Source organism: Bos grunniens, chromosome 15 (genome assembly GCF_055505025.1).
Source record: "Bos grunniens cultivar Pamir isolate PY7600 chromosome 15, Bosgru_T2T1.0, whole genome shotgun sequence".
NCBI classification, from domain to species: domain Eukaryota; kingdom Metazoa; phylum Chordata; class Mammalia; order Artiodactyla; family Bovidae; genus Bos; species Bos grunniens.
Window position 1 is genome coordinate 27,697,317 of NC_141179.1, and position 19,978 is coordinate 27,717,294.

The following is a 19,978-nucleotide window of genomic DNA, read 5'->3' on the forward strand; positions in this document are numbered from 1 at the left end:
GGGTGAAGTTGAAAAGAGTAGATTCATTGCCTTGTCAGGCACAGGGAGCCACAGTGGGGTAGTGCCCTCAAGACTGTGTCCCACGCTGGAGAGGGCAGAGAGGGGTCATGTAGTGTTCAAGGAGCAGGGCATGATCAGCAAGTGGACACTCTTCTGGTCAGTTGGTGGTGAGGTAAGTGGGAGTCAGCATCATCAAACTGGTTCCAAGCAGTCTGGGTTTTCTGTGCTTGTGGGAAGCATGCAATTAATTTCTTCCACCTGGTGGGGTTTTAGTATCTGCAAAACTGCTCAAAGGACATGGCTCAGAATATTACTGATAGTCCTTAAGAAAGAAGTAAAGGTCCTTGAGTTTAATGGCTAAGGTATCATTATTTTGTCTTGCTTGCTTGTTCTCCTTTCTGCATTTTTTTATTTCTCTGATTAAAATTATTTTTTATAATTTTTTATTTTTATGTTTTCATTTATTGTGGCTGTCCCAGGTCTTCATTGCTGCTCGGGTTTTCCTCTGGTTGCAGCGAGCAGGAGCTACTCTGTACTTGTTGGGCACAGTCTTCTCACTGTGGTGGCCTCTCTCGTTGCGGAGCACAGACTCTAGGGCACGCGGGCTTCAGTAGCTGCGGTGCGTGGGCTCAGAAGTTGTGACTCCCGGGCTCCAGAGCACAGGCTCAGTAGTTGCGGTGCACAGGCTTAGCTGCTCCACGGCACGTGGAATCTTTCCAGACCAGGGATCGAACCTGGCTTCTGCATTGGCAGGTGGATTCTTTACTACTGAGCCACCAGAGAAGACCCTAAATTTATTCTTTGAAGTTTTTTACAGAAAAAAAGCAGGGGGAGAACATAGGTGGGGGTCTATTTTGGGAAGGCTTCATAGGGTCCTGCTCAATTATATTTATGAGAGTAGTATAACAGTGACGTCAAAACCTGACAAATAGCGCATAGAAACTATAGCCCTTGTCACTTTGAATGTCACAACAAAAACTTTATTAGAAAACAGAAATCAGCAGCACATTAAAAAAAATTATAACCAAGTAGAGTTTACTCCAGAAATTCAAGAATGACTGATTCTCAAAATATCATTTTGTAATTCAGTATATTAGTAGATCAAAAGAAAAAAATCACATAGATCATTTCATAGAAGCTGAAAAGACATTTGAGAAGCACATATCCATGCTTTATTTTTGTAAAGTGTCTTATAAAATAATAGTGGGATGGATACTTCCTTAATATGATAAAAGATATGCTTGGGCAAAAACCACAAACATGTTTAGTGTAGAAGCACTGTAAGCATTCTCATTAAAGTCAAGAACAAGACAATACATATAATATAACCACCATCACTTTGCGATGCTCCAACAGCGTGAGAATTGGAAAGGAGATGGTAAAATTAGCATCATTTTCAGTTGATGTGATTATTTACCTGGAAAACTCAACGATAATGAAAAAAAGTTACAAATGATAAGAAAGTTGACTACGTTGGCTGGTTATAAATCAACATACCGAAACATATTATTCAAACAATAGCCAGTTAGAAGATATAATGGAAGAAAAAATCCATTTATAATTGCCATGGAAGACCAGACACAGAGAATTAAACCAAGAAACGCAGCCAATCTAAGAAGGAAAAAACCTTGAAAACAGCATGAAGCACCAATAGAAGACTGGCATATGATGACTCAATGTCAAAAATATGAAAATTCTCCTTATGTTAATGTAAAGGTTCGATATAATGTTGTCCCCAAATATTTGCTTTTTAAATTTTGTATGTTTATATTTGCTTGGGTGTTTGTGGGGATAACTTACAAGATGATTCTGAAATGAATAATAACCTGTAAAAATAAATAAGCAAGAACCACTTGAAAAAGTATTTTTTCAGGAAGGGTAATAAGTGGTAGAAGCAGAACCAGCATTACCAGATATTAAAGCACATTATGAAATGACAAAGCTGTAATAGTTAAAACACTGTAGGACATGTTGTGAACAGATGGACAAATGAATGGGACAAAAGAGACCTTCCTCTTAAAATGGGACAAAAGGGGTGTCTTTGACACCCCTTCCAAGGGTAGAAGATAGAAATTTAAAATAAATGACATTTAGCCAACTGGGTAGCCATTTGAGAAAGAAAATAACCAAGTTGGATCATCGGATCCCCATCTCACACCTTATACCAAAAATAACTCAAGAAGAATCAGATATTTACATTTTTATAAAATAAAACCATAAAATTCTAGAAAAAGAAAGGGAGAATTTTACAAATATACTCTTGGAATAAGGTGGGCTTTTCTAAATATAACCCAAAACCCAGAGCCCAATATAAAAAAGTTGTCTCATTTGACCACATACAAATCAAATTTACCTGGTTTGGGTCTGATGGAGTGGGAAACAGTTTAAACAAAGCCAAACAACAAATGACAAACTGGAGAAAGAAGTTTTAAACCGTATCACAAATAGTTAATTTTCTGGAAGGAAGAAGAATATCTATAAATCAATGAGAAATTGGGCAAAGGATACAAACAGACAGTCCTCTAAAAGGAGATGCTTCTCAAACACAGAAGACATGCTGGCCCTCATCTGTAATAAGAGAAATGTTACCATCACAACACCACTGTTCACCTAACAGATGATCAAAGGCCAAAAAGTTCTAAATCTCTGTAGGAAAGAGTATAGAAACACAGCTTTGTTTGTTTGTTTGTTTTGCTGGTAAAAGCATAATTCAGTATTACTTCTATGGTGTTGGTACTTATTAGCTGGGTGTTTGGCCTTGGGCTAGGGTCTTACCCTGAGTCTCATAGCATGCTCTCTTAGAATCATTTTCAAAATCAAAAGGACCTATACATGGAAATGATCACAGTGCTCAATGCCATAATATTGCTATACTCACAGCTTGGTCAAGCACCACCTCTGCCCTTGTTGACCCAAAGAGAATGTTCTGTCCACAGCCAAGGTTGTCCAGAGCCTCTGTCCTCTGGGGAAGGGACTTGCTTCCTCTGGAGGCCAGAGGGAACTGATGTATCCCAGAGACCCAACCATGCCCAAGGAGGAGCAGAGGCCTGGCTCCAACAGGGAAGCCCAGGATTTACCTCCTGAGTAATCCTCAGCCTAGTCCGGCAGCCAGAAGCAATGGGCCGACACACAAAGGATGGGTGTGGTGCAGCCTCTGGACTGTACTTTGAGGCTGCTAAAGTCTGCTAACTAGGCCAGATCCCCAGCTGCTTGGTTCCAGTCCTACCCCTATCCCCATCAGCCAGTGGTTGACTGGACTCTCTGGCCTCATCTAAGGTAGGAGTATGCATGGAAGCTCCACTGGGTGCCATGGCAACCATCTGCTGGAGGCCAGTCTCCCCATGCACCTCCTGACCACTCCCAGCACACATTCAACTTCCCAGGTGGTGCCAATGGCAAAGAACCCACCTGACATTAAAAAATTTGTCAAATCATGTGACAACACCCAACAGATTATAAAAGAGGAGTTACCAGCTTGTGTCTTCCCCGTGAATAACTCAGAACTGATGTTTAATTTTTATCATGTTTGAATGTCCTGTGAATGTATTTCCTTTGCAGAATGTAGAAGACAGGTGATAATAATTAGTTTATATAATTATGCTGGCTGTAAATGATGCTCAATATAATGTTTTATGCAATTAAAGGCTTATGGGACATATTACCACTTTTTTGCTTGGATTGGTAATAAGGAATGTTTGCACCTCCACTATTGTATTGCTTCTGGATGTGAGCTATGTGACGATTTCTGCTATCATATTAAGCGCCACAATTTTAATAAAGCAAATGTACATATGAAAAAAAAAGAAGCTGTCTGCCAGTGCAGGAGATGTAAGAGGCACAGATTTGACATTTGACCCCTGGGTCAGGAAGATCCCCTGGAGGAGGAAATGGCAACCCACTCCATTGTTCTTTTTTTTTTTAACTTAAAAAAAATTATTAACTTATTTTAAATGGAGAATAATTACTTTACACTATTGTGATGTTTTTTGCCATATATCAACATGAATCAGTCACCCATTTATTATAAAAACTCTCTAGAAAGTAGGCATAGAAGGAACATACCTCAACATAATAAAAGCCATATATGACAAACCCACGACAAACATTATCCTCAATGTAAAAATTTGAAAGCATTTCCTCTAAAATCAGGAACAAGTCAAGGGAACCCATTCTCACCACTACTATTCAACATAGCTTTGGAGGTCCTAGCCACAGCAATCAGAGAAGAAAAAGAAAAGTAATCCAGATTGGAAAAGAAGAAGTAAAACTCTCACTGTTTGCAGATGACATGATCCTCTACATAGAAAATCCTAAAGATGCCACCAGAAAATTACTAGAGCTAATCAATGAATCGGAGAAGGCAATGGCACCCCACTCCAGTACTCTTGCCTGGAGAATTCCATGGAAGGAGGAGCCTGGTAGGCTGTGGTCCATGGGGTCGCTAAGAGTCAGACACGACTGAGTGACTTCACTTTCACTTTTCACTTTCATGCATTGGAGAAGAAAATGGCAGCCCACTCCAGTGTTCTTGCCTGGAGAATCCCAGGGATGGGGGAGCCTGGTGGGCTTCCATCTATGGGGTCGCACAGAGTCAGACACGACTGACGCGACTTAGCAGCAGCAGCAGCAGCAATCAACGAATATAGTAAAGTTTCAGGATATAACATTAATACACAGAAATCCCTTGCATTCCTATACACTCCAGTATTCTTGCTTGAAGAATCCTATAGACAGAGGAGCCCAGAGTCGGACACGACTGAAGTGACTTAGCTCAGCACGCAGCACACACTTAGTTCTTCTTAGGGATAGGTGAGCTGGTATCTACCTGAATTTAAGAGCCTGCTGAATCCACGACACAGCTATACCAGAAAAAGGAGGTCTGGGTCCAGCCATGGCTCAACTCACTACATTTCTGTGAGCAGATTGCTTCCCCTCTCTGAGCCCATTTCCTCACCATAAAATAAAGAAGTAGGACTAGCAACTTCTGTGGCAACTTCCAGCCATGACATTCCAGGGCTCTAGGATTTCCCTCTAGAGTTAGCCCTGGAGATGAGCAAGGCTGCTCTTTCTGGTAAGTTCTCCAGGGAAAGAAAAGGGATGGGTGGCCTGCGAACTAACCCTGCAAGCTTGGATGAGGGATTGGCCCCTTTCTCTGCAAGAATTTCCATCTGGGAGAAGACCTCCATCCATTCTCAATGGGGTGTTCCATGGAAATTTTAACTGAGGCACTATGATACAATCAATGCCAATGGATCAGTAGAAATGGCAGAGTAGATGTTCAAAAACCAGGTAGAAGGCTCTTCATTCCTCAAAGAGGCTGCAAAGGGTGGAACATGTGGGCCTGGGGAGAGCAGTCTGAGAAGGAAGAACTGCTGTTAAGCGTTCACCCCTTCCCCGGGCAGGAGCAGTCAACAGAGGGTTCCAACCAGAGGGACTTTCAAAGGAGCTTGATAAGGGTGCTCTGTGGCTTGCGGGGCCCAGGGGACTGGTTTTAGCTCTGCCAGGATATGAAGGAGCGTGAGAGTCAGGCCCATGAGTTGCCTAGGTGGCAGGGGAAGAACTGCTCCTGGGGTGGGAAGGGCTGCACCCCTGGGAATTGTCAGGGACAAATAATTCTTCCGCATTTCCCTGGATCACAAGTAGCTCCTGTGAGAGTTATTTTGGAGCCATTTTGCGTTCTACACAAGGGGCACCTGGCTGGACAGCAGAACTCCAATATTAAGTAGACATCCCCTGGATAAAGGGGGAGCTCTAGGGAGGGGCCAAGAGCTGGAAGATGGCCTGCATAAGGGCGTTGCAGTCAGAGAGGAGCCTTTCGGGGTCCACAAGAGAATGAGTCTGCTTCAAACATCTGCTCAGCCTAGAGAGCACGGGGCCATTGTGCCAGTCAGGGTTTCCTCAGGTGAGTTGAGCTGCTCTGAGTTAAGATGGAAAAGGGACTTGTTAGAGGATTTAGACATCACACAATTGTGTTAGCTGGTGAAGGGGTCTGTGGAAAGCTGTTGCCTGTCTGATATCGGACCTAAGGTCACTATAGGTCATGAAGCAAAGGAGGGTGAAGGCAGACCAGAGCCTGCACCTGTCTCTCTCCGCCTCCAACCTTGACAAGCTGCAGAAGGTACTGCAGCCCTCATTTACAGAGCTGCACACATGCCTGGCCTAGGACTCAGAGAAGCTGAGCAGGAGATCCGTGGAAGCTGCAGTCTGGCCCCAGTGTGGCAGCTGGTAGATCATTGACAACTCGTGGGAGCTACGTGGCACCTGGGTCCCTGCACAGCCTTCCCAGCACAATGGCTGCTGCTCCCCTTCCACCTTCCAAATCTTGCCCAAATTTCTCTCGTAGCCAAGCTTAATCCAGACTCACTCGAGGAAGGAATTTCTGAGAAAATAAATTCTAGCTGAGCTACAATGACATAGTAAAAAACCAGCACAGCCATTTTCTGACAGCACCCTTCCAGGTAAGATCTCCAGTCCTCAGCCTCCTTCCCTGAACTCCAGCAGCCCAGGGGTCAGCAGCCGGCAGTGGGGACAAAGCTGGAGAAGGAAAGGAGGCTGAACCCATCTTTTGCTCCAGGACAGGTGGCAGGATCCACCTCCCTCAATACTCAACTAGAAATCAAGTGTTAGTCATCAAATCAACCTAAACCATAAACCATCTGGCAACTAACCTACTTAAAAATTCAAGAGGGCTTCCCTGGTGGCTAAAGTGGTAAAGAATCCACCTGCAATGCAGGAGCCCCAAGTTTCATCCCCAGGATGGGAAGATCCTCCGGAAAAGGTAACAGCAATCCACCCCAACATTCTTGGCTAGAGAATTCCATGGACAGACTATAGGGTGGCAAAAAATCAAGGGACGTTTACAAAGAAAAAACATAAATGAATAAGGGGTAAAACAGAAGGCCTAAATAAAGGGAGAAAACTATTCCCAAGTGCCTAAGTGACAGGTGTCACTTCTAGGAGGCAACTTTCAGAAAGATGGCAATCATAGAAATGGGCAGTTCCCTAAGGAGGAAATAAAATAACAAAGTAACTAGTATGCAGAAAAGCTATTGAGCTTCACTGATAATAAACTAAAAACTAATTTTTAACAGTCCTGTTGGAATTTTGTTTAAGATTTCTCCGAAACTCAGTGCAATCCTAAACAAAATTCCAACAGGACTGTTAAAAATTAGTTTTTAGTTTATTATCAGTGAAGCTCAATAGCTTTTCTGCATACTAGTCACTTTGTTACTTTATTTCCTCCTTAGGGAACTGCCCATTTCTATGATTGCCATCTTTCTGAAAGTTGCCTCCTAGAAGTGACACGTGTCACTTAGGCTCACATTTCATTGTCCAAATCTAGTCATATAGGGCACACTGAACTCCAGGTGGACAGGGAAATGCAATTCTGCCATTTTCCTGAAAGAAGAGAACTTTACTATTTGTAAACAGTCCTAATGACTATAATAATCATTTTTTTTTAAAAGAAAACTGGAGCACTGGCACAGGAACTAGCAAATCAATGTAATAGAAGAGAAAACCCAGAAATACATAAAAGTTACAAATTGTTATCAAATGATATCACTTATATGTGGAATCCTTAAAAATGATACAAATGGACTTATTTACAAGCCAGAAACCAACTCATAGACATGGAAAACAAACTTATTTTTACCAAAGGGGGAAGGGGTGTAGGGATAAATTACAAGTTTAGGATTAACACATACACACTGCTATATATAAAATAGCAAAACAACAAGGACCTACTGCATAGCACAGGAAACAATATTCAGTATCTTATAATAACCTATAATAGAAAAGAATCTGAAAAAGAATACATGCACACACACATATATACATATACATGTACCTGTATGGAGAAGGCAATGGCAACCCACTCCAGTACTCTCGCCTGGAAAATCCCATGGATGGAGGAGCCTGATAGGCTGCAGTCCATGGGGTCCCAAAGAGTCGGACACGACTGAGTGACTTCACTTTCACTTTTCACTTTCATGCATTGGAGAAGAAAATGGCAACCCACTCCAGTGTTCTTGCCTGGAGAACCCCAGGGATGGGGGAGCCTGGTGGGCTGCCATCTATGGGGTCGCACAGAGTCGGACATGACTGAAGCGACTTAGCAGCAGCAGCAGCATGTACTTGTATAACTGAATCACTCCGCTATACACCTGAAACATTGTCAATCAACTACACTTCAATTTTAAAAGTTTTTTCAAAAAAGTTACAAATATTTTCCTGTCAAGATTATAAGGAATGTCTTTAAATTTGTTGACTGTCCTTAATCCTGCTCATAGTGTGTGAGTATTCAGGAGTTTTATGTTTCTATGCACTGCCTGTCAGTTTGTGTGTACATGACTTCTTCAATTAGTTTTAAGGTTAAAAGCAAAAATCAGATATTTATTCTATTTTTCTATGATTTAATTTTTATAGTTAGCTTCTTTTTCATTGAGGTATAATTGACATGTAAATTATGTTAGTTTCAGGTATATAACATATTGATTCAATATTTGCATATATTGCTAAATGGTTATCAAAGTAAGTCTAGTTAACATTGATCACCAGACATACCTGTAAAACTTTTTTCTTATTACGAGAATTTTTAAGACTTACTCTCTTAGCAAACATCAAATGTGCAATACAGGATTATTAACTATATCTCCATGCTGTTCCATCCCCACGATATGTTTATAACTGGAATTTCATACCTTTTGACCTTCTTCACTCATTTTGCTCCCCCAACCCCCTACAGTTAATTTCTTTGAAAAATGAAAGTGGTAGTCACTCAGTCATGTCCAACTCTTTGTAACCTCACCAGGCTCCTCTGTCCATGGAATTCTCCAGGCAAGAATACTGGAGTGGGTAGCCATCCCCTTCTCTAGGGGATCTTCCCAACTCAGGGACTAAACCCAGGTCTCCTGCATGGCAGGCAGATTCTTTACCAGCTGAGCCACCAGGGAAGAATTTCTTTATCCATATGAAATTTATTCTTCTTTTATAATATGTGTATCTGAATGTATGTCTGTCTTCCTCTCCCCACATCCAACAGCTATCTAATTTTCCCCAGCATCTCTTATTTGTACTAAAGTGGATCATTTTGTATTAGCTTAACAGCTGGCTTCAGAATTCCTCTTAGGAAACAACTGTCAGCATTTAGAAGATTCTCTTGATAAATGTAGAATAAACAGTAAACCCCCTGAAGGCCCAAATGACAGTGGCACCAAACTTTTGGATAAGGCCACTCTGAATGAGAGTCACATAAATGAGACGGTGAAAGAGAATGAAAAACAGGAGGGGAAGATGGTGAAAAAATAAGCCAGAAAGATGGGAAGAGGTTAGAATGAGTCAGGGGTCAGTGAAGTATGTTGGAAATGAGGCACCCGTACTGAAAACTAGATCTCTTTGCATTTCAGCAGCATAAACCCCTCCCTCTTTTGTCAGACTACTGTTCAAAACTTCTTGTATGGGTGGATTTTTCCAGCTGGGATTTCTTAGAAGATTGACAAATAAATTATAAAATGGGAGAACCAAAAGCCACAGAGAACTAGGTAAAATTTAAAAGAAGAACAGAAAGGCGGGACATGCTCTATCATCTTGGAAATGGCACAGTCGTGGTCATTGTTTTTGCCAGGACAGGCTAGATTTTGCTGCAGAGACAAAAACCTCCAAGTGCCATCATTTAAAACAACCACAGTCTGTTCCTCACTCACACTGCATGTCCATTGAGGGTTGCCTGGGAGACCTGGGCTGTCAGCACCTACCTGGCCAGAGCGTGGCAGGTTGTCGTGGCAGGGGGAAGGGGACACAGTGAATTACACACTGGCTCTGAACGCTGCCGCCCAGAAGTGACATGTGTCACTTATGCTCACATTTCATTGTCCAATCTACTCATAGAGCCACACTGAACTCCAGGTGGACGGGGAAATGCAGTGCTACCATTTTCCTGAAAGAGAAAAGAACTTCACTATTTGTGAACAGACCTAATGACCACAACAAACTGTAGCACTGGCACAGGAACCAACACACCAGTGAAACCAGAGAACCTAGAACAAATATGTATGTTATGTATTTATGCGTGTATTAGATGGGGCATGTGATATGGTGAAATCAGAAAGCACCGGGAAAAAAGGTGGTTTGCTTAGTGGGCAGTGCTGGGAAGAGCAGCTTACCGTTTAAATGAAAAACAACTTAAGATATCTCCTTCTACTATATAAAAACTTGAACTCCAGAGGATCGGAACCCTAATATGTGATCTGTAAAACTATAAAACTAATGGAAAAAATATAAAAAGAATATCTTTGTGACCTTGGTGTGGGAAGATTTCTTTAATAAGACCCCAAAAGACTCAAAAGGCAAATGAGAAATGATGCATTTGACCAGAATAAAATTGAGCCTTTCTCTTCACTGACAGGACAGATAGGCAGAGTTAACAGTAAGACGACCAGCCAGGAGACAATATTGCAACAACAAAATAGAGAATAGGGACTTCCCTGCTGGCTCAGCAGTAGAGAAGCCACCTGCCAGTGAAAGAGACATGGGTTCGATCTCTGATCCAGAAAGATCGCATATGCCGTGAAACAACTAAGCCCCGGCACAACTAAGCCTGTGCTCTAGAGCCTGGGAGCTGCAGCTACTGCAGCCCTCATACCCTGGAGCCCGTGCTCCACAACAAAGAGAAGCCAGCACAGTGAGAAGCCCAAGCACGAGAACTAGAGAAAGCCTGTGCTGCCACAAGGACCAGCATGGTCAAAAATAAATAAACATATTTTTAAAAAAATAAAATAGATAACATATATATATATATATATATATATAGTATATATCGTATATATTTGAATTCCTTCAAATCGACAAAAAGGAGGAAACTGAAAAAAGACCAAAACCTATGACTAGGCAATTTACATGAGAAGATAAAATCTGCAGAGTCCTTTCCTGTAACAAGTACACGAAGAAACGCACATCTGCACAGTAATCAGAGAAATGCAAAAACCAGTGACGTCCCCCATAAACCCATCGGCCTGCCAACAGCTAGAAAGCCAGATAACAGCAAGTGTTGGAAAAGAGGTGGGGAGACAGGAGCCCACGGGCACCGCAAGTGGGAGGGTTCGCCATTGGAGCCGATCTCAGGAGCCAGCTGGCAGTTCTAAGTAAAATAAAACATACTCAGCAAGCCCTCCCCTGGGTATGTTCCCCTGACACCCATTAGAGGACATGCTTGAAATTGTTCATCACAGCAAGGAATCGAGGCAACCTGGGTGTTCCTCACTAGGAAATCAAAAACAACATTTGTTGGGTCCTTTAGTGTGAAAAACTATGAACCCCTCAGAACAGTGAGACAGGTGTATATACAGAAGCAAGAATTAATATGAAAAAAAGAACTGAATGAAACAGATACATATATATGTGTGTGTGTGTGTGTTGGAATCTGTGTACAAATATATATATGTGTATATATGTGTGTGTGTATTTTTGTTGTTGTTCAGTCACTAAGTCACGTCTGACTCTTTTTGACTTCGTGGACTGCAGCACACCAGGCTTCCCTGTCCTTCACTATCTCCTGGAGTTTGCTCAAATTCATGTCCACTGAGTCAGTGATGCTATCTAACATATGGTATCTATTGGAGATAGGGAGGGAAGGATGGGGTGAGATGGAAAGAAATTATGAAACAAAGCAAAATAGGGGCCTTTCACAGATGAATGATGACAATTACCACATACTGCAGGATATGATTAACTCAATTCCACGCATCTGCCATCTGATAAATAGAAGGAAAAAAGAAACCAACCACTCAGAATCACTGGGCTCCTGGAGAGTGGCACTTCCACTCCTGTTGACTGCTTACAGCATGTTCTCACAATTCAACCTTCAGGTTTCTGGGCTTGGCCCCCAGAGACGGAGGTTCAGTAGGTCTGAGGTGGGGTTACAGAATGGGGTTCGTTTGCCTGACATGCAGCAAGTAAAACACAGAGACGCAGAGGCTGACAGCAGAGAAACGGTCTATTCACAGGGTGGCCAAGTGAAGAGATGGGAGAACAAACCTCAGTTCTGCCTCCTGAAGGCGAGGGGCCTGAGGTATTTATGGGATAATGAAGCAGAGTGGTGTTAGGTTGAGGAAAGGGGGCTGGAGTTGGGGGAAAGGTGAGGTAATTGGGGTTCTGTGCAGCTGCATGAGTTACATGCTTTTTCTTGGGAAGTACATTCAAAAATGGAGGTGCTTAACATATATGAGGATGGAATTTTCAGCCCTCTGACATCAAAAGGTCACTCATGGAACACCTGTGCAAGCCCAGTTTTACAGGTGCTGTTCTCAACCAGTCCTAGCCAGTTTTAACTGGACAGGAGCCAACCCCAAGTCTTTGGAAAGCAACTGAAGTCCCCCAATTACCATAGTGACCAAATACATCAGAGGCGTTATCTATATGGGTGGTTAAGGAGTCAAAAAGTAATCAAGGTGAGCCTGATCAGTGAAGGAAGATTACAATGGAGGAGTTTTAAACAACCTGTTCCCTTACCTGCTGTTCTGTAGAACAAACTCAAGAACTGTTAGTCACCAGCTTCTATTTACCCTGTGGGGCATGGTTTCAGGATGGGTTTTTAACACGACGGGGCATGCTTTCAGTGGGGCCTGAGAGTTTGCGTTCCTCGCCAACTCCCAGGCACTACCGATGCTACTGCCTAAAGAAAAATACCTGAGCAGCAAGTTAAGACAACCACAGGCCTCTGCAGCATCTGAACTTCTCTCCGGCTCCTTCCCCTCACCTAAATCTGACTTCACTACAAGATTATAAGCTCCACGAGGGCAAGGTCCTGCCTCCTGTGCCCCTTTCCGCTACTGCCTGAACCCAGCTCAATGTCTGAGCCTAGGTCAATGCCTGGCATGTGGCAGAGACTCCATAAGCGTTTGATGGTGCTAGGCTGGGCATTTAAAGTTTTTGAGCAAGAAAGTGACTGGTAAGAATTAAGGAGTCAGAATAGAAACATCACCAGCAACGGGGGCAGAGTGGCTCAGAGTGGGAGAATAGTAAGTTTAAGGGGAGGAGGGTCTAGACAAGGGAGGCTGGCATGGAAGGGCAGGCTGCTGTCTGCGTCCACATCATCAACTGCCTACTCATCAGAGTCACTCTCCTCTCTCCCTCTGCCACCCTCACCTCCCCTTTCAGCTCAATTCAGAAAGAGGACAGCAAGGGCAAGATCAGTGACTGCCCCATGGACTAGCCCAAAACCATGGGAGATGGGTACGTGGGGGGAATCTCATCTGGAATTCATCTCCGTCCTACAAGTCCAGAGTGGATTAACCACACAGGGATGAACAGCGAGTTGGCTGGAGGTAAGGCCATGTGCTGCCTCATATCCAAAGGCTCAGGGCAGGACCATATCTGGGGAAGGGGGAGCATCAGCTGACATTTGTCTTAGCGGCTCTTTCTGCCCCTCCATTACTTTTCCTCTTCTTTCGGTGCCCTGCCCTTGTGCTTCTGCTTGGAGAAGAACACTGATGCAGGGCCTGTTCTAAGGCCAAGCCACCATGTCCACTTTGATCTCAGTCTCCGTACCTGTGCTGTGAAACATGAAACACCTTAAGATACATCAAAATGCTGTGATTTATTCTGTTCCCCTTCCCTGAAATAGGGGCAAATCAGTTATTCTAATGGTGAAGCAGTACCTGTAGAGGGAAGAGTCTAGGGACTGACGTGTTGCCTACCTGACCTGGTCCTCTGGCCTTGGGAACCCAACCTGTTCGATTCAGTGGGACCCTCTCCCAGCTTCATGGATTGCTGCAGGCTGGACAGAGAGGAGACGCCACATCTAGACACTGTTCAAAATTTTCCAGTTGTCATCCAGAACCCAGGTAACGGGAAAAGACATCCTTTATTATGCCTGAGAACCTGGGGAAGGGGTGCCTAGACCTGGTAGGGGAGAGGGTCTGTGGTCCATCAGCCAGTCTATCTCTGGGGCTGCAGGCTCCCATACCCCCAGGCTGAGAGACTGCCGAGCGCCCCAACTCTGGGGAGCCCCATTCCCAACCCCAGACTGACCTCTCCTGGCCAGATCCCCAAAAAGCAGTTTGAAAGAGAGGGTGAGAAGTCAGCGAGGTCATTTTTTCACTGCCTAACCCCCGAAAAGAGGGGAGAGAGGCAACCAAGAGGAAATCGGAAGAATCAAGTTGGCTCTCCCACCCTCCAGCCTCCTGTCTCTCCCCCAGACTCCAGCTGCGGCCTAAAATCACAAAGCCTTTTCCCTCAAAACCCAAAGGGAAAAAAGAGAGAGAGAGAGAGAGAGGAAAGCACAGGGAAGGGAAGAGGCAGCAGCGAATTTCAAAAGGAGGCTAATTTGTGCAGCACCGGACAGCCGTATTTGCATAATGAAATGTGCAGAGGATGTTTGGCTCATGTATTTTTTAGAAGGTTTAACTTTAATTTTATTTAGCCTAAGAAGGGCATGTCACTCAAACTCCGCTGGTCATTTATAAAAATATTTCAATTCTGTTTCCAAGGAGCTGTCTTCTGGCCTAAGTGGCTGGTGCCGGAGGTTGTGAATGCTAATGCAGAGGTCGGGGATCCATGGGGAGGGCAAGCGAGAGAGAGAGAAAAACAGGAGGGGCAGAGACACCAGGAAAGAGACACCACCGAAGACGCAGAGAAGAAAGGACAGGCAGGAAAACAAAGCAAGAAAGAGACAGAGTGTTGCGTGGGACAAGGTCCCCTGGACTCAAAGAAGCGGGTCAGGTAATCATCTACGGCGGGTGTGGGGCTAAGCATTCCTAGAGAACCACACCTCACTCGTGCAGGTGGCCCCAGCTCTCCCAGCCCGTGGCGTTTGGATTTTGAGTATTGCTACTCTAATCACCAACATATACCATTTCCTAGAAAACCACTCTAAGACCAAGCTGTCTTCCTTTCAACTCCAGGGGTCCTGCACTGGAAGCATTTTCTCCTTCTGAACTGGAGTGATGGAGCTTGACTGTGGGTTGTTTGCCTTGAAGGTGGGCATGGGAGGGCAGGGCTGAGTTCGGTTGTGTAACTTCTTTCCTCCTGCCATTACAGCAACAATTACCGTTCTCCTCCCCTCCCAAATTTCCACCACCAACACCCCAGCCTCCTAAATTAAACACTCTTTGATTTTCAAACCACATGTTACAGCATCGGCGCACAGAATAGACAAGAAGTGGGAGAAAGGAGGCTGTACCTGCAGAATCTCTCTCCTTCCCCGGCTGGCCTGAAAGCTCTTCAGAGAAACTGCAGACTCAAGCCAATTTGGGTCTCTGATTTACTGATATAGAAACTGAGCTCGACAGGAGGGGAAATCTCCACCCAAGAGGCATCCAGGATCCCCCCTTCCCAACCTCCACCTCCACCCCCATAATACCTGCTACCCAACCCCCCACTCCCATCCCCCCTTTGAGCTCTCCCCACCACACCTCACTGCCTCTGTCCTTCCCTTGTTAACCCACCCCTGGGTTCCTTCTGCTTCCTCTCTTGGTGTCAAAGGCCAGAGAAGATATTTCCAGTCACTTGCTTCACAAAACTGCACCCCAGCAAAGTGATTTAGATCTCCTTAAACAGTTTTCTTTGATGGTTGCCTCATTTGAATGTTCAGCTCTCAACTTGATCTGTGGACAAAATCTGGGGACCAGGCATTGTGTCTGGGGACATCTCCAAAGGTGCCAGTCTAGGAGCTCACAATATCCGATCCAAAACACGGAGCAGAGGGTCTAGACATCTCCCCCTGCACCGCCCCCGCCCCACCACTCACCCAGAAGTGCCCCAATCCCTCCTGCAAAAAAAAAAAAATGACACAGCCAAGGTAGTCTAGAGCTGGCAGCCCAACTCTCAGAGTCCATGGACTTGGTTGTTGGGGGGTGGGTACAGGGTATGGAAACAGCTCATATGGACTTGGGGGCTACAGGGTGGGAAAAATAGCTCATATGTGACATGAGATGGCAGCCAGAGGCAGGCAGGGGACTTGGAGTTGGGTCGTCTGGATTCAAGTTTGCTTGAATTAATGACTTGAACAAGTCCTTTAACCTCTATCCTCCAGTTCTTCATCTTAAAAAGAGCATGGAGGGGCTGTCTGCCAGACATCCCCCTGGAGAGACCACATGTGCAAAGCCACCAACCCTGGGCAGGTTAGGAGACAGGAACAGAGAGTGGAGAGCAGAGCCAGCTCCTGCCCTTAGAGGAGGCCTCATGCGGTCACTACGACTGATTTCCCATTATTTTGTTGGCCCTTGTTGTCAACAAAAGAGCTTTGACAAAGACTAGAGAATCAGAGATGGCTGGAAGCAGAGCGGTAGAAACAATCAAAGGCAATACTCCATCATACTCTCATTTCCAAGACAAGCAGTCAACAGCCCAGAGAGGGGACTGAACAGCCCTGGGTCCCCAAGCTGGTCATGCAGAGCCCAGACCTGAAGCCACTTCTCCGGGTCCTAGAATCCTCACCCCTTCCAAAGAGAAGACTAACAGCTTCTGGGAGGTGAAACTTCCCAGGCCCCAACACACACACACACGCCAGAAAACAGCATCCAGAGCACCAGTTCCTGATGTGCAAGGGCAAGGGCAGCCGAGACCAGTCCGGGGTGGGAGAGGAGCCAGGGAGGGGCTGGCCCCCGCAGCCCCTCGGGAGGCGCGGGCATCTGGCCAGCCAGGCCTGGCAGCCCAAGCACACTAATCCTGCTGTCAGCCAGGCCGGGCGCCGGATTAGGAAATGTCACGTTTCAAAGGAAATTATTTCCATTTCTCCCCAGGACAGGAAAAGGCAGAAAGACAAGCAAACTCCCAGTGTCGCGTAGTGGGAGACAGGCCAGTATATGGGCCTTCGACAGGCACGTCCCGTCCTCTCCCCCTTCTCCAGCTGCCCCGCCCCCCGCCCCACCACCCCGGCCACACGGATGCCCAGAAGTGACAGCCTGACTGAGCTCATCCTGGCCAAGGACAAATGCATTTCACAGCTTATCAAGGGAGGAAGGGGCGTGTCATGGGCGCATCAACCATGACCCACTCCTGGTCCCTGCTCTCCCGGCCGGGTCTCAGCCACAGCTCTGCACTGGAGCCCCGACTCGGCTTGCTCCCTGTTCCCTGACTCCTGGGATAAGCGAGTCTGAGACAGAGTCACCCTTGACCTTCCATGCAGGCACCGGAACCTCTGCCCCTCTGAGACCTGAGACCCCCACCTCTTGTCTGGGGCTCCTCACTCTGCAGGCAACACAGAAAACTCCAGAACCAGAGAATGAAATCATACATTTTTCCCTCTCTAGATTTCTCTATTATTTCTCTGCTTCTCTACCTCCCCACCCCTCCCCCATCCCCATCTCATCTGAGACAATAATAAACACTTCTCATTCTCACTGCCACTGAAAATTATGGGGCTTCTTAATTACAAAAGTAATGTCACAATATTAGCAGTTAATTAATTCTAATCTGGCCCAGAAGAGAGGAGGTCGGGCAGACAATCGCCTCGCAGCCTCAGGAGCCGAGGACCACCCCGAAGGGTATTATGATTGAAATATATTTGTATGGAGTTATTAGATACTATCTGCAATCAATCCATTACCATAAACTTAAGCTTCTACGTTCTTTCATATTAAATGAATTTTCATATCACATTTCCCAATAAGTACTGCCTCAAGTCAACCCTTATTTATCTAATAATGCCATGCAAATATTTTATTATATTTCAATGAAATGTGTCGAAAACCATTACCTTGTGCTGCCTTTGGGGTGGGGAGGGAGCAGTGCTGAGTGGGAGGGGGGGAGATTTCCCTCTGTGTCTGCTCACAGAAAGGTAGCCCCCTCCCACCCATTCCTCAGCCCCACCCTGCTTCAGAGAGGAAAGTCTGCAAGCAAAGTGTTTCTGAGCCCCAGACTAACTGAGGACCTACAGGGGCAAACACAAGCCCCTCGAGTAGAAAAGCAGAGACCCCTCCTCAACTCTAAGAACCCTTTGCCCCACCCTCCATCATGGACCAAGATCAAGTCTAGCTCCGTGGACAGATGACCCATGAAGTCACAAAGAGCCCCACCCTCAGAGGGCCCTGCACTTTATTTAATGGTCTGAAATCCCATGGACAGAGGAGCCTGGTGGGCTACAGTCCATGGGATCACAAAGAGTTGGGCACAACTTAGCGGCTAAACAAGAACAACAGACAACAATCTCTGTTTGGAAATTCTTAATCATTTCTTGAACAAGGGGCCCCACATTTTCATTTGCACAGAAGGATCCCACAAACAATATAGCTAGTCCTGTCCACAGTATACTTCAATTCCACTTCTCCACGTGCTGCACACTCTAGAGCGTTTCCCTACAGTCCAGCAGCCAAACCTTTCCACCCTTCCTGATACAAACCCACTCCCAGAGAGCTCTCCACGGTCCTGAGACCCTGCATCCAGCAATTAGAGAATGCAGACTGCATCCCCACTCCTGGACCCCAGAGTTGGGGTGACCCCCTGACATTGCATGGCTGGTGACACTGTCACAGGGCATCCTGGGTGTGGGGACAGGTGGGCCAGGTGACAGCCCTAACAGTATCCAGTTCCAGTTCTGCACGTGTCTCCCAGGATCCAGCCTCTATCCCACATCCATCTGTGGCTACTCCACTGTGGCTGAGTTAGGGGTGAGTCTGTTCCCACTGTCCCCGCTGTTCACGTCTAACTAATCTTGGAAGGACCAGCCTCTTGGTGGTGGCAAGTCAGGACTCGGCTCTCCAGGACAGCAGAGAGGTGAGAAGGTAGGCTGGGGTGTGAGAAGGTTGATTGGCCAGCCACAGAGTTCTCAAAGATTAAGCTTCCCTCTTTCCAGGCCCATTCCTATTCAGGCTTCCAGCCTTCTTCTCTCACTCCCAATGTACACATTCATTCAGTCTCTGCAAAGCCATTTAACAGACGAGGCCACACACTGAGGCACCACAAACTTGAGGTTCTAACTAGGAGCCATCTGACTCCACCTGGTGCTCTGTCTCTAACCTGGGCATTTGCATTGCTAAAGCGCCTGCTCAAAAAATAAAACCTGGACTCTGAAATCCTGAAAGGTCTTCATCCATTCATTCATCCAAACAATATTAACTCTGCATGGACAGAGTGCCAGGTACAGTTCTGGTCACAAAACAACCAGACATGAGTCTATGCTTCCAGACTAATGTTCCAGCCTTTGAGCCCAGCCCTCCAGGTGATTTGGAAGTTGCCCTGGGCCCAGCTCGGAGTCCAGAGCGGCCACCCCTCAGCATCTCAGCTCTCAAATCAAGAGCCACAGGAAGAGGAGTCAGGGCCTGTGGCCTGCCCACCTCCCGATCAGGCCCCTGCTCTCTTGGGCATGGCCTGGCCCCTAAGTGGCCAACCTGAGATCTGAGGAGAGTCAGAGCCGCTGGTCAAAGGAGAGGAACTCCAGACACTGGGAGAGAGGAGAGGTTTCATGATGGAGAATCTTCTCAGAAGGCCCTAAATCGTGCCCTGTAGGAAACCACTCACTGGTTAGGTTAGTTTGTACCCAAGCCTCATGGGTGCGTGTGTGTGTGTGTGTGTGCAGAGGGGAGGCAGGGGCAGAGAAACAGACAGACACCCATCACTCAGTCCTAAGCTCCCTGAAGGCAGAGATGCCAGTTCCTGTTACTCAGGCACCTCCACTGGGCTGCATTCAGGGGATCAAAGGCTCTCAGCGCAGCAAGGGGAGTGACCATTGGATAATCCGCCAGCCTGCCTGACAGGGCGCAGACCAACCCCAGCCCCCCAGGAGGACACGGCTCCTCCCTGCATTCCATTCCCTCCCCCTCCTCCCTCCTTCCTCTAATCATTCATGGTGACAGATTGACAGAAGTGCCCCCACCAGATAAAACTGCCTCTGGGCACAAGTACAAAACATAAAACATTTAGGGAAAATGATCCAAGAACAGTTGGCACCAGTAGTAAACTGCTTTAAACACTCAACTGTAAGCAACCAGTTTAAAACTTTGGCTCCGCTAAGTTCTGGCATCAGCCCGGCCTACTCTGCAGG